Source organism: Pundamilia nyererei, unplaced genomic scaffold (genome assembly GCF_000239375.1).
Source record: "Pundamilia nyererei isolate P.nyererei 1_Seehausen unplaced genomic scaffold, PunNye1.0 scaffold00274, whole genome shotgun sequence".
Lineage (NCBI taxonomy): Eukaryota > Metazoa > Chordata > Actinopteri > Cichliformes > Cichlidae > Pundamilia > Pundamilia nyererei.
The window spans coordinates 654,077-665,802 of record NW_005187675.1 but is presented as its reverse complement, the minus strand read 5'-3'; positions in this window follow the sequence as shown (position 1 = coordinate 665,802).

Here is an 11,726-nt window from a genome sequence, read left to right as displayed (position 1 = left end):
CCGTGTCCGTGTCCGTCCTTAAAACAGTGGCCATTTGGACAGCAGACAATGCCATCAGATTTCTCTCTCAAATACACATCTCTTACCAGACAGCCTGTAGAAGGGACTATTCCTCCTTAGGTGTCTAGAAGAATAGAATGGAATTGGACAGGCACTGATATAGTGCTTTTCTAGTCTCGCTGAAACTCAAAGCACTTTACACAACAAGATGAAGGCTCTCACATCCTCCAGGCCTCATCGAGTTTTGCAGGCCACTTCAGGACTGTCAAACCTTCTCCAATCCTGTCCTCTGTCAGTGGCTAATTTATTAACAGCTTTCGTGATTATTAACCGCACATTGCATAAAATATTTTAAGAACTTTTAGAGAATGAATAAATGTGTAAAGTCAGATGTTTTCTTTGCCGCTGTGGAGATGTGGAGGGTGAAGGCAACATTGTAGTAATCGGAGCACTTGTGGCAGTGCTCCCCAAACTGGGTGAGTAGCTCCAGGAGCAGTCCTGAGACAAAGATACTGTACAGGACCGTAAAGCTCCTCCCATATAATCTTCCAGTATTGCTCTGTCTCCTGCTCTGATGGGACGGTTCTCATATTGTTGTTGCTCATGTTGTTATTGTTGAGCATACACCTCGGATGGTTCAGTGGAGAACAGCTGGTTTATTCTCCTGGCTTCTCTTTGTCTGGTATACCTCTGGTTTCACACCTTTCTGCAGCTGACTTTCACCTGTGCTGTCTATATCTTGGCCTCTAGTCTCCTTCTCAATGAAGGATCTTGTAGCTGTTCATCTTGCTGCGAAGTATCTCAAGGATAGCTCTGCTGTGGTGTAGGTCAGCTGGTTGGTTTTACAGATCATTGCAGTAGAGATTGTCCATAATGATGTGTTCACATATTCTAGTAGAATTTAAGGGGGTACTTTATTTAGTCTCTCTCCCTCTCTCTCTCTTTATCTATAGGATGAGGAATAAAAATGGGGAATGATGGACTGGGGAAAGCCTCTTAATCAAATTTGATTGCTGTGGTTTTCACAGGCATGGCCAGTTGAACAAGTGAAAGGTTTCACACAGCTTCACCTTCTACTGCCAAGTGCATCACTGTTGCTGCTTTGCTTTCTCCCATTGACATACATGCTATTGAGTGTCAATCAATAAACAAGGGTTGTAAAGACACCTGCTATGAGAGAGAAGGGCACACTGGCATTAAACATTATAAACAATCACTCGAAGACTCTCTACACCAGTACTTGACAGCATTTCAATTTTGCTTTTAATACTGTCTTCCTCTCTGTGGGTGCTTTGAAATGAAAATCAAAATAGATTGTCATGAAAACATTTTTTTTGTACCTTCTGAAAAACACCTTAATGTTTTTCCATCATTTCTTTTTGTCATGACATGATGACAGCCTGTAAATGTTGTGTAGCCCTGCTGCTCTTAAAATGAGAGCCCTGCGGAGAAGACGAGGGCCTAGCAATCCCTGTTGACTTCTGAATATGTATTAATGGTGGGAGGAAGTAACCAGGCCATTTATGTTCTGTTATTAGCTGTGACTAGGAATATGTTTTCAGCCAGTATATTTAAAAAAAAAAAAAAAACAACAAAACACTCAGCACACCCCTGCGGGCGGTTTATCTTTCAAGCTCTGGTCCTCTACCAGAGGCCTGGGAGCTTGAGGGTCCTGCACAGTATCTTAGCTGTTCCCAGGACTGCGCTCTTCTGGACAGAGATCTCCGATGTTATTCCCGGGATCTGCTGGAGCCACTCGCCTAGCTTGGGAGTCACCGCACCTCGTCTATCTATCTAAGAACTTCTGTATAATTAAAATATATATTATTACACCCATTTTCTGTGCTGTTTGATTATTCCCTTTTGCTACACTTCACTCACTTTGTATATGGGTAGAAACTCCCTTTTAACAGGATGAGATCTCCAGCAGATGCTAATAAAAGTGGACCTACCCCTGAGGAACTTGCACAATATATATCAAAACAGGTTGATTTGTATTAACCTTTTTTTGCAAATTGCTACATTTTTCCTAAGTAGCTCATCACGCTATTCAGCCAAACCCCTCTGATACCTTACCCTTTTCAGTTTGCTGACTAATATGTCAAAAGGGTTTTTAGGTCAAATGTTTCTGCTGCATAACATTTTTTTTTAATTTATTTATTTTTTTTTATCAATAGAACAGTTGAGATTTGTGGGTTTTTAAAACTTTGTTTGCACTATGCAAAGTTTTTTTTTTTAATTTTTTTTTTTTTTTAAAGAAATCTATTGTGTACGTCATTGATAGGCACTTAAGAGAGATGTGGTCTGATTTCCACCAACTATTGAGAGAATTACAGTAGCTAAGGCAACAGAAATTCAAAGCACAGAATGTAGGCAGTGCCATGTTTGATCAATTTGACCTTTCCTAAGGTTAAATGGTTCAGTTTGCATGTTTGTTTCTTAACAAGATTACTGTAAGTTTTTAATTAATTATCATGAAAATTTTTACAGAGATAGGGCTTGGGAAAACTTTGAATTTGGTAATATTTGTAGTTAATCGTGAACCAGAGCTCCATGCATGGTGTGGGTTGACTTTATCTCTGGAGAGTTGTGGCCATCTACAATTTAAAAAGGAAATATAAACTCTTTTGATTGTTTATCAAAAATTATGAGAATCCAAGTTTTCTTGCGTTAGGCTTAATTTGATTACAGGAGGTTGAGCTTTAATTGTGGTGGCAGAACTATCTACTATCTATAGATAAACTATAGATGCTTTTCTCTCTCTAGGAATTTACATCCTTGTGACAAAGATCACAAGACTTAAGTGGTGGGAAGCACACCTGGGGAATCAATAGTCTAAGATAGCAGAGTTTCTGTAAATGGACCCCAAAGAAAGAACAAATAGGGAAAAGAAAATGGGCTCTAATTACAAGTCTTGTTGTACTCCGTGGGAGGAGGTGTAGGAAAAAAAGAACATTTCATCCAGCCTCTCTGTGAGCTGTCTTGAAGTTAGTAGGTATACCACAGAAAGGCTTGACCTGAATGCCAACAACAGAGAATTGTAGACTAAATTTCCTAGACCTTTGTAAAGTACTGACTTTAAGACATGTGCAATCAGTTCTCATTTGTTAATATCTATAAACTCACCTCAGGGCAGGCTGAAGGCTAAATCATGGTCTCTCTACCAGGATATGCTGCACCAGGCTATTGTTAATTTGTACTGAATTCAAATGCAACATACTGCTTTTTAAGCCTATGAGTTCTACCCCACAGCTTTGTGTCAATTCTGCCTCGCCAAACCAACAGCTGCGCTTTGATAGTTCAGTCTAACTACATTAAATTAAAATAAAATAAAGCAACATTGTGTGCATGGAGCCCTTCATTTCTCTGTTGCTAAGAAAATGGAAGGTGGAGTGGTTCATTGAAACATTTGCAAACAGACATGGCAATAAAGCATATAAAGCAGTCTGTGTAATTCTTACAAGCTTGAAAGTCAATATTTGGTATGACCACTTTTATTCTTCAACACAGCCTGAAATCTCTTAGTTAAGCTTTCTTATAATATCTTTAAGTAGTCTTCTTTTCTTCTTGTTCACTGCCTTTTGCTCCATTGTCTTACAAGATCCAGCTTCAATAATGTTGAGGCCCCAGCTCGACGGAGGCAATTCCACTATATGCTTTCTAGCCAGGTATGCTTAAGCTGCACTGGCAATGCATTTGGGATCATTGTCATGTTCAAAAATGAAGTCATCTGAAAAGGATCTGATTGGCATCTCCCCTGACCTTCATCCATTAGTAAGAATTATTTTCACGGATTTTCAGCCAAGTTACTGTAATTTGAGATCTCTCCTCCTGGTTTCACCAATCCCATTTGGGATGAGACTCTGGGTAAGAGTAAATTGATTAACTGAAGATCCAGGTATTGTACCTGATTATGATTTAGGATTTCGGCACACTGTAGCAGTTTAAACGACTGTTAGTCCAAGAGCAAACATAAGTGTGTATTAATAAACTTGAGGTTTATGGTGTAGGTCATTGTTCCTCATTACTTGTTGACTCACTGACTGCAACACTGTGTTGATAACACACCTGCACACACTGTCTATACCACTACTTTGATTCATCCCTTGGTGAGTCGTATATTCTAATGTTTATACAGGACATGAATAACATGGTTGGTCTCATGGATTGCTTTCACAGCCTTGTAAGCAAACAAATTGCAGGGTTGAAAAAGCATAAAAAAGCTTATGTGAGAGGCAGCCCCCTGCAGAGTGCTCCCTCCACACGGTCTGCAGTTGCCATTAGCATCAGATGCTTACTGCAGTGTGAGAAGTGTTTTATTTCTTTATATTTTTTTTTAAATGGATATTAGTGACAGATTCTTATTAGATCAGAAGCAACAACAACAAATTTCCATCCTTCTCTTAGCAGGTCCTCAAGCTAGTGGAGCCTGTAGCCATTATGATGTGCAATGCCAAAAAGGAGCACTGCAAATCATGACTTTACTGTATTTTAGCATTGCAGCTTAACACAAACATTTATAGTAAATAAATGGTGAGCAAATGGCAGGGAAGGACATTTCGGTTTGTTTGACCCCTGCTGCTATTAAAATTGTACAAACCCGGTCAGTTCTGAAGGAAATGGCTTCACAAAATCTACTAGGTCAAAAGCCACATATCTGATCCCAGGTTCAGTTATGTTTTCTCAATTCCTACCATAAAGTGAAAATTAAACTATAAAAGGCAAAGGAGCTAATGAGAGCTAAAAAGAAGGAAACAGTCAAAAGGAAATTCCACAGAGACTTTGAGTCTTGAATATGACAGGGTTGATCAATCCATGTAATACCAGGAGAGACAAACAGTCACTCTCAATGGAAGTGTCAGAGGACTAGATGAGAGAGGACAGTTAGCCAAATGTGTGTTGTGCCAGCTGTGTATGTGTGGAGGCCTTGGCTAGCACAAAGTCACTGTGGGTTTATAACATTTTGCCAAGGACATGTGGGGTTTCTATGATGCCATGTTTGTCTCGCACACAGATGGATCAAATGAAAGATGAGTGAGTACACAAAACATCACTTATGCATTTTTGGCATTGAAGGGCAAAGTGGGAACAACATTGATGAAACGCACTCATGCACACTTGGCCTGAGGGGAGGAGGACTGTGCACTGGACTAATACGTTACATCAAAAGGCACTGGAGAACAATTTCAAAACATTTAAATGGCAAATAATATAAAACCTTTAAAATAACCTTTAGCTTACTTTGAAAAAAATTTTAATGACAGGTAGGGTAATTTCATACCGTATAACCCATCTCTCAGATTTGTGAGACAGACAACATAATCATATCAACACAGCTGAAAGTGAAAAAGAAAGTTTTCTCAGGACTTCATACTGCTTCCATTAAGAGGCCAAAGTATCACCACCTTCATGAAAACAGACGCGGATCGTTCACATTCACACTCCTTATTTAGCTGTCACAATATTCCCAGATGCAGACATCTCAGCAATGTGACCCCAGTGCTCAATTACAGGAAAATGGTCAATGCAATGCTCAGAGAAAAAGAAGCAAAAGACACGAGAGCTACATATTGGAAACAGCATTTTGAATGTCAAACTTCATGTTACTAGAATTAGCAAAAGACTGAAAATCACAACTTGTTTTGAAGCGTTGCCAGGTAAAGCATCTTCTCAAAAAACAAAAAAGCATGCCAGCATGCAGGGCTGGACTGGTGAGTACTGGGAATATGCCCAGTGGGGTGACACACTTCTGGGTCAATTTTTTTTTCTTTGTCAATATAATTATACAGGTTACAGGCAGACTTTAAGGGCTGCTGGGCACCAGCCCTACAACCACTGACACCACATTGCCCAATCAAATCTCTTCTAACCAGCACCTTTCCTGTGCACTCATGCAACTTGTAGAACAGAGTTTATTGTGGAAAAAAATGTTGATGAAGATAGACAGACAAATAAAATAAAAAAGGTGGAGCTGAAGTGCTATAACAAGAAATAGAACAAAATCTGTAAAAATAATCAGCATGTCAGCTGTCACCCATATGGAAAAGAAATAGTAAAAACATATATGATTTACTCATGAAAGTGGCCACTTTCTCATTACTTTCATATATTTTTTGAGTAAGTATACAAAACATACAAGTTTCATTATTTAATTTTTCAAGGGATCTTATATGTGTTTTCACTCTTGTATGCTTTTCATACAAGTTTCATACAAGACAGATAAAAACTTTATAAGATTTATATATATATATTTTCCATATGGGCAGGGCTGCTGCAGCTGCACCATCAGAAGTAGCAGCAACTAGTAATTTATTTTTTCACAATTCAGTTTATATAGTGCCAAATCACAACAGCAGTACTACCACCAGTAGCATATTAGTCATTCATCGTTTAAAAAGAAAATAATGTGACTAATTACTATATTTACTTTTCACATGTATGGCTTTTTCATTGCTTTAAGTGTTTTGACCAATCATGGTTGGTACCTTGGACCAAAAATGCCTGAGCCAATTTTTTTTTTTTTTTTTTTTTTTTATCCCACTCGAGACCTGGAAGCATTTGATAAAATCACAAGTTTTCTGGAACAGATTCAGATTTAGAGATATGGAACCAAAGAGGATGCATAGTGCCACATATAACAAAACGTAAATGCAGTATATCATTTACTTCTGGTTTTGGTAACAACAGCACCTGGGCATTGTACAGTCAGAGAACAGACCATGTGGCTCATCTATATACCAAAGTATTGTAGAAACAAAGCAGAGGCTGAAGTATGGATGAAACTGGGTCGTGCAACAGGACCATGATCATTTGGAAAGAATTGAATCTACAACAGGATGTCTGAGGAAGAAGGTGTTGCAGTGGAAATGCAATCAAACTCCAGAACTTTGTGGCAAGAGCTTTGTGAGAGCTGTGCTTAAATGAATGCTTATAGTACTCTTGTTATTGACACATCCTGTGTGTGATGTCATTTTATTTTTCCTTGAAAGCTTCATATTACAATTAAGCATACAGCTATAAGCAACATCAGCAGAAGATTTGTTTGCTGATATATCTCTGTAATAGAGCTACACAGTGTTTACTCATAGTTCTAAAAATCTCTGCATTAAAAATCTTGAAAATATATTTTAACTCCATGTCACAACTCATGTTACCTGTAATGATTACCTTTTTACCCTCTTTTGAAATCCTGCTTTGAGTTCAATAAACCAGCAGGAGTTCATCCTTTAGCTCCAGAGCTCAGCAATCAGGAATACTGAGCTGATGTAGCATGGGTCACATCTGCCACAACCCCACTTTAAACAGTTATCTGATAGCCCATCTGGTTTTGATACTTCCGTGTTATTCCCCAAGTGCAGCTTGAGTTTAAGAAATGTGAGCTGGAGATGGTAACATCCCAGACTAAAATTAGCTAAAACTGGCACTAAGAACTGATTATTAATAAATGACCCAAACGGTCTCTGAACTACTCAGCATAGACTTGATGAAAGGGTAATTGTATTTGGTAAAGGCAGAAAGTTCCCTCAGACATGTATTATGTAAATATAAAAATAAACATCCCACAAAATTTTATATTAAACGCAATCTGACTTGTTTGTTCAGGACACTCATTCTGAATAAAGCACACATGCATACTTTATAACGTTATCCAGCAGCTGTTTGAGAAATCATTAGGGCCCACATTCACAAAACATCCAAGTTTTGCTTCTGATGAAATTCTAAGAAAAGTCTTAGAATCGTGATGTTTTCAAGAAGTTAAAACCAAATCCTTGTGAAGAATTGTTAACTGTCTGGAGCAAGAGGGAGATTTTTTAAGATGGTGAAAATCTTCTCAAGTGTACGGAGAAAGAGCAGAGTTTGGGGATCTGTCAGCCTCAAATCCTGTTCTATCACTTTGGACTGGTGTCTCCATGATATACAGTGGATATCTTATATTGTCAGTTTTGGGAAGTGGGCAAAGTTGAGTGGTCCGGGCTAAAAAAAAGAAATGTGTTTTTTTTTTTGTTTTGTTTTTTTTTACTGTGCTCTGAGCCGACAAAAGATGGCATGATAGTTCACAATGCAATTTAGGTGCTTTTTGACTCTTGTCCCTTCAATGCCTTGGGACGTCAGAGTAGAATTCTCCCTGGTGGACAAGTTAACATTGCACAACCCGATAAATGTTCGGAAAAAAAATAGCTGAACATGTTTCTGGTCTCATCCCTCACCCAAAGTGCTGCCTTTAAGCTTGGAAATTGTTTACTTCTCAACTGAAACCTTTTGAAAACTGCTCAGTTGTAGCTGTGGGCCCAGCTCTCTCTCACCAGCAATGATCCTTCGCACGGAATACAGGTCAGCTTGAAAGAAATTGATGATTCATCGATGAAGTGTGCAGTGCAAGCAGTCAGGACTGGACTTGGTGGGAAGAATCTAAAAATAGAAGCAGCACCACAAGTTATCTGGACATGCCTGAAAGATGATCTAAAATCTGATATCAGCCCAATTTTTATGGATCGATTTTTATGTAAACTTGTCATCATGAGAACAGTGATTATATAACTCAACTCTGCGTTTGTATTCTGCTTTTAAAATATATTAATGAATCATCATTTCTGAAGAACCTGTATACTGTCTAATGTAAGCACCTTAATGAGGCCACTTTGGTTTTAGTAAAACACACAAGTTTGCAAGGGTCGCCAAGGGCATTAAAATTCAGTTTGAGAGCAGACTTAATTACTTGTAATACATTTTTATAACACTGCAGTTGTCAAGACATTTAATTCAAAACTTCAAATGTCAGCTTATCATCTAGCGCCCTACTGGCTGACTGAAAGAAGAGCAACACGAATAAAAAAAGATTAAATTAATTAGTGGCACATCAGTGAGGCAACTGGAAGCCTTTGTGGCTAATTGGTGCTCGTTTATTTACCAAAGAGCTGAGGGGAGGAGATGACTCTAATTACTACGGCTCCGTTTCCACTCTGCTTTCTGTCTTTCTGTCTTGACAGATTTTCATGCTATCAATCTTTTTTCAATTCTGTTTACTGTTTACACCCCCCACACCACCACCGCCACCCTCCAACAATGTCTCTTCATCTCCTCCTCTGCAGTTTTCTGGTTTCTCTATTTCTTTCCATCTTCAGGATGGTTGATCAGCAGCAGAAAGCTCAGCTCAGCATGAATGTTTCTCATCCTGTGATAATTATTCAATAGTGCAATATTTAAATAGACTTCTCTCTCACACACACACTTCTGCAGTTTTGCTTTCAAAGATTAGATTGAATCTAAATTTCCCTGATATAACTCAGCATTTAAGCCATTCCTCTACAGTCATGCTCAGCAATTATATTCTGAAACAATGCAGCAAAGTAGTTGGTTGCAGGCAGCTGTGAATCATTAAAAACATCTGTGTTGCAACTCTTGCAACAGATGCTTACGCTGTGGCCGCTAGCAGTGTTTTAATGGCATGACACCTTTCCCAATTATTCTGCTGATGCATTTTGCTCCTGGTTCATGAGTCACTTGTGTGCAACAGCCTGTTTGACCAAAAATGGTCGTAACTGAAGAAACTGAGCGTCCCCAATGTTCATCAACATCAAGATGCCCTTCAGTGATGTTCACATGAATTCAGACTGTACACCAGCACAGTTAAACATAGTCATGAGGTTCACTCTATCCTCTTGTATCAAGGCAGTCCTTTTGGTAAAGGGTAATTTCATTGCATTTTCAACAAGCTTTTTATGAAGTTATAACAGGACTTCCACCACGTACTGTGTGCATGTACATCTAGTAACATGTTTCTCATCTAGATAACTATCAATTACAATTACTACAATTTGTTGTAATTTTGCCTGTGTACACCACCATAGTGGATATTAAATCAAACAATCAAGATGTGACTGACTGCAAATTTTCATTTTTATTATAAAAGGTTTGCCTCATTTGTGCATTCAGGTTCATGTCTGGGCTCTGACTGGGCCATTCAAGGACATTCAGAGAGTGCAATTCTTTGTTATCTTGGCTGTGTGCTAAGGGTCGTTGTCCTAATGAATAAATACATTTGGACAAACACTTTGTATTTTCTCATGGAAGCTAATTTTAACAGTTAATTGACCACTGAACTGCATGAGAAATCTTTACTTAAGAGAAAAAAATAAAAAACCTCAATCACAGCTACAGGTCAGACATAATATGTAGACATCTGCATTGTAACTGTATTGAATGTAACATGTAGCCTAAACCATCTAGGGTTCTTGTAGGCATACGTAAGAGTTTCAGACAAGGTTCAGTCATGATACATGTGTTTTTCTGTTACATAATCTAATAATTTGGGCAGTCTATAATAAATTAGTCGACAGCAAATCACAGCATTGACATAACCATATTCTCCAATACCTATCAAACACTGACATGACATTTTTTTACCTGGTTTTGAAAAGTCCTGACCACTTACACTCCTGATAACCGGTCATACAAATCAGAAGAGCAGTTGACTTGTGCCATGCCGTGTCATCTGCAAATTCTATGGTTTCTCTCTAATCTGTTTAACCCTCTTATGAAATTCATTTTAGGCCTAAGGGCCGTGCGTGAGATGCAATGTCTGTCTCAGCAGCAGTTTGTCATTTGTGATTGTAAGAAAGAATGAATGTCATATTTGGTGGAACCCTGAAAAAACAAACTGATGGCTCAGTTTTTTTTAACCCTTTAAGACCTACCATAGAACCAAGTCCGCCAGAGCTTATATTATATTTTACATGTTGTAGAGCCATTTTTGGGAGCATTTCAAGTTGCTATACATCAATACAACCATTACAGCCTAAATTCTAATATTATGCATGCATTAAGTGCATAGTAATTACATAAATTGCAAAAAAGTGCAATAAACTACAAAAAAATTGAAAATCGTTTTTGTTTTTGAACACATATTTCTAGTTAGAGAAATTTAAGAGGCTTATCCCTCAAAACTGTAAATACAAAAAAGTTGCACAAAATAGTTTCCTACCACAGGAAATTTATTTTGAGCGTCTTCATAGTTTTATTTTTGAAATACACCAATTTCTATATACTGCAGGAAAAAACGAAAATAAATATTATAGTGCAAATTTTCAAAAAAGCAGCATATGCATCAAAATAAACTATTTCCAGCAGTGCAATATGAGTCCTAAGCATCCCAGAAACGACACAAAGTCATAAAGTCAAAGATAACTTTTAAAAACACCAGTATAAGCTCACGAGGCCTTGATGGTAAAAAACTACATTTCCGTGAAAAAGACGCCACTTCCGGTTTCGGGCAGGTCATGGCGGACATGCGATAGTTCGCGCTGATGGACGTAGGAAGTGTTACAAACAGCTGATTGGATCGGCAAAGCGTGTTTCTGGAATATTATGTTTTTGTTGCTTCAAGTGCTTTTTATGCAGTTTTTGCAAAGCTATATGTGGAAGGAAACTGTGAACTAGGACAAGCTGATGGCATAAGATGTAAGTACAACTCCGGTTTCATATGCAAAAAAAATTATTGCGCTAGCTCACGTGGTTACAGTGCTACCGGGATTTAAAAATAGTTACGCAAGATGGAGCGTGCCCGCTCTGACCGGTTTTAAAGGGTTCATGTTATTTTGTTACTCTACCTTCTCAATGTAGTGGATTCTACGACAAGGATGCAGAAAAATTCAATTCATCCAAGATTTTTAGAAGATACACCTGTGGTATCAATTGGACTTCTCCTATCTCACACTCTTGGTGGCGCT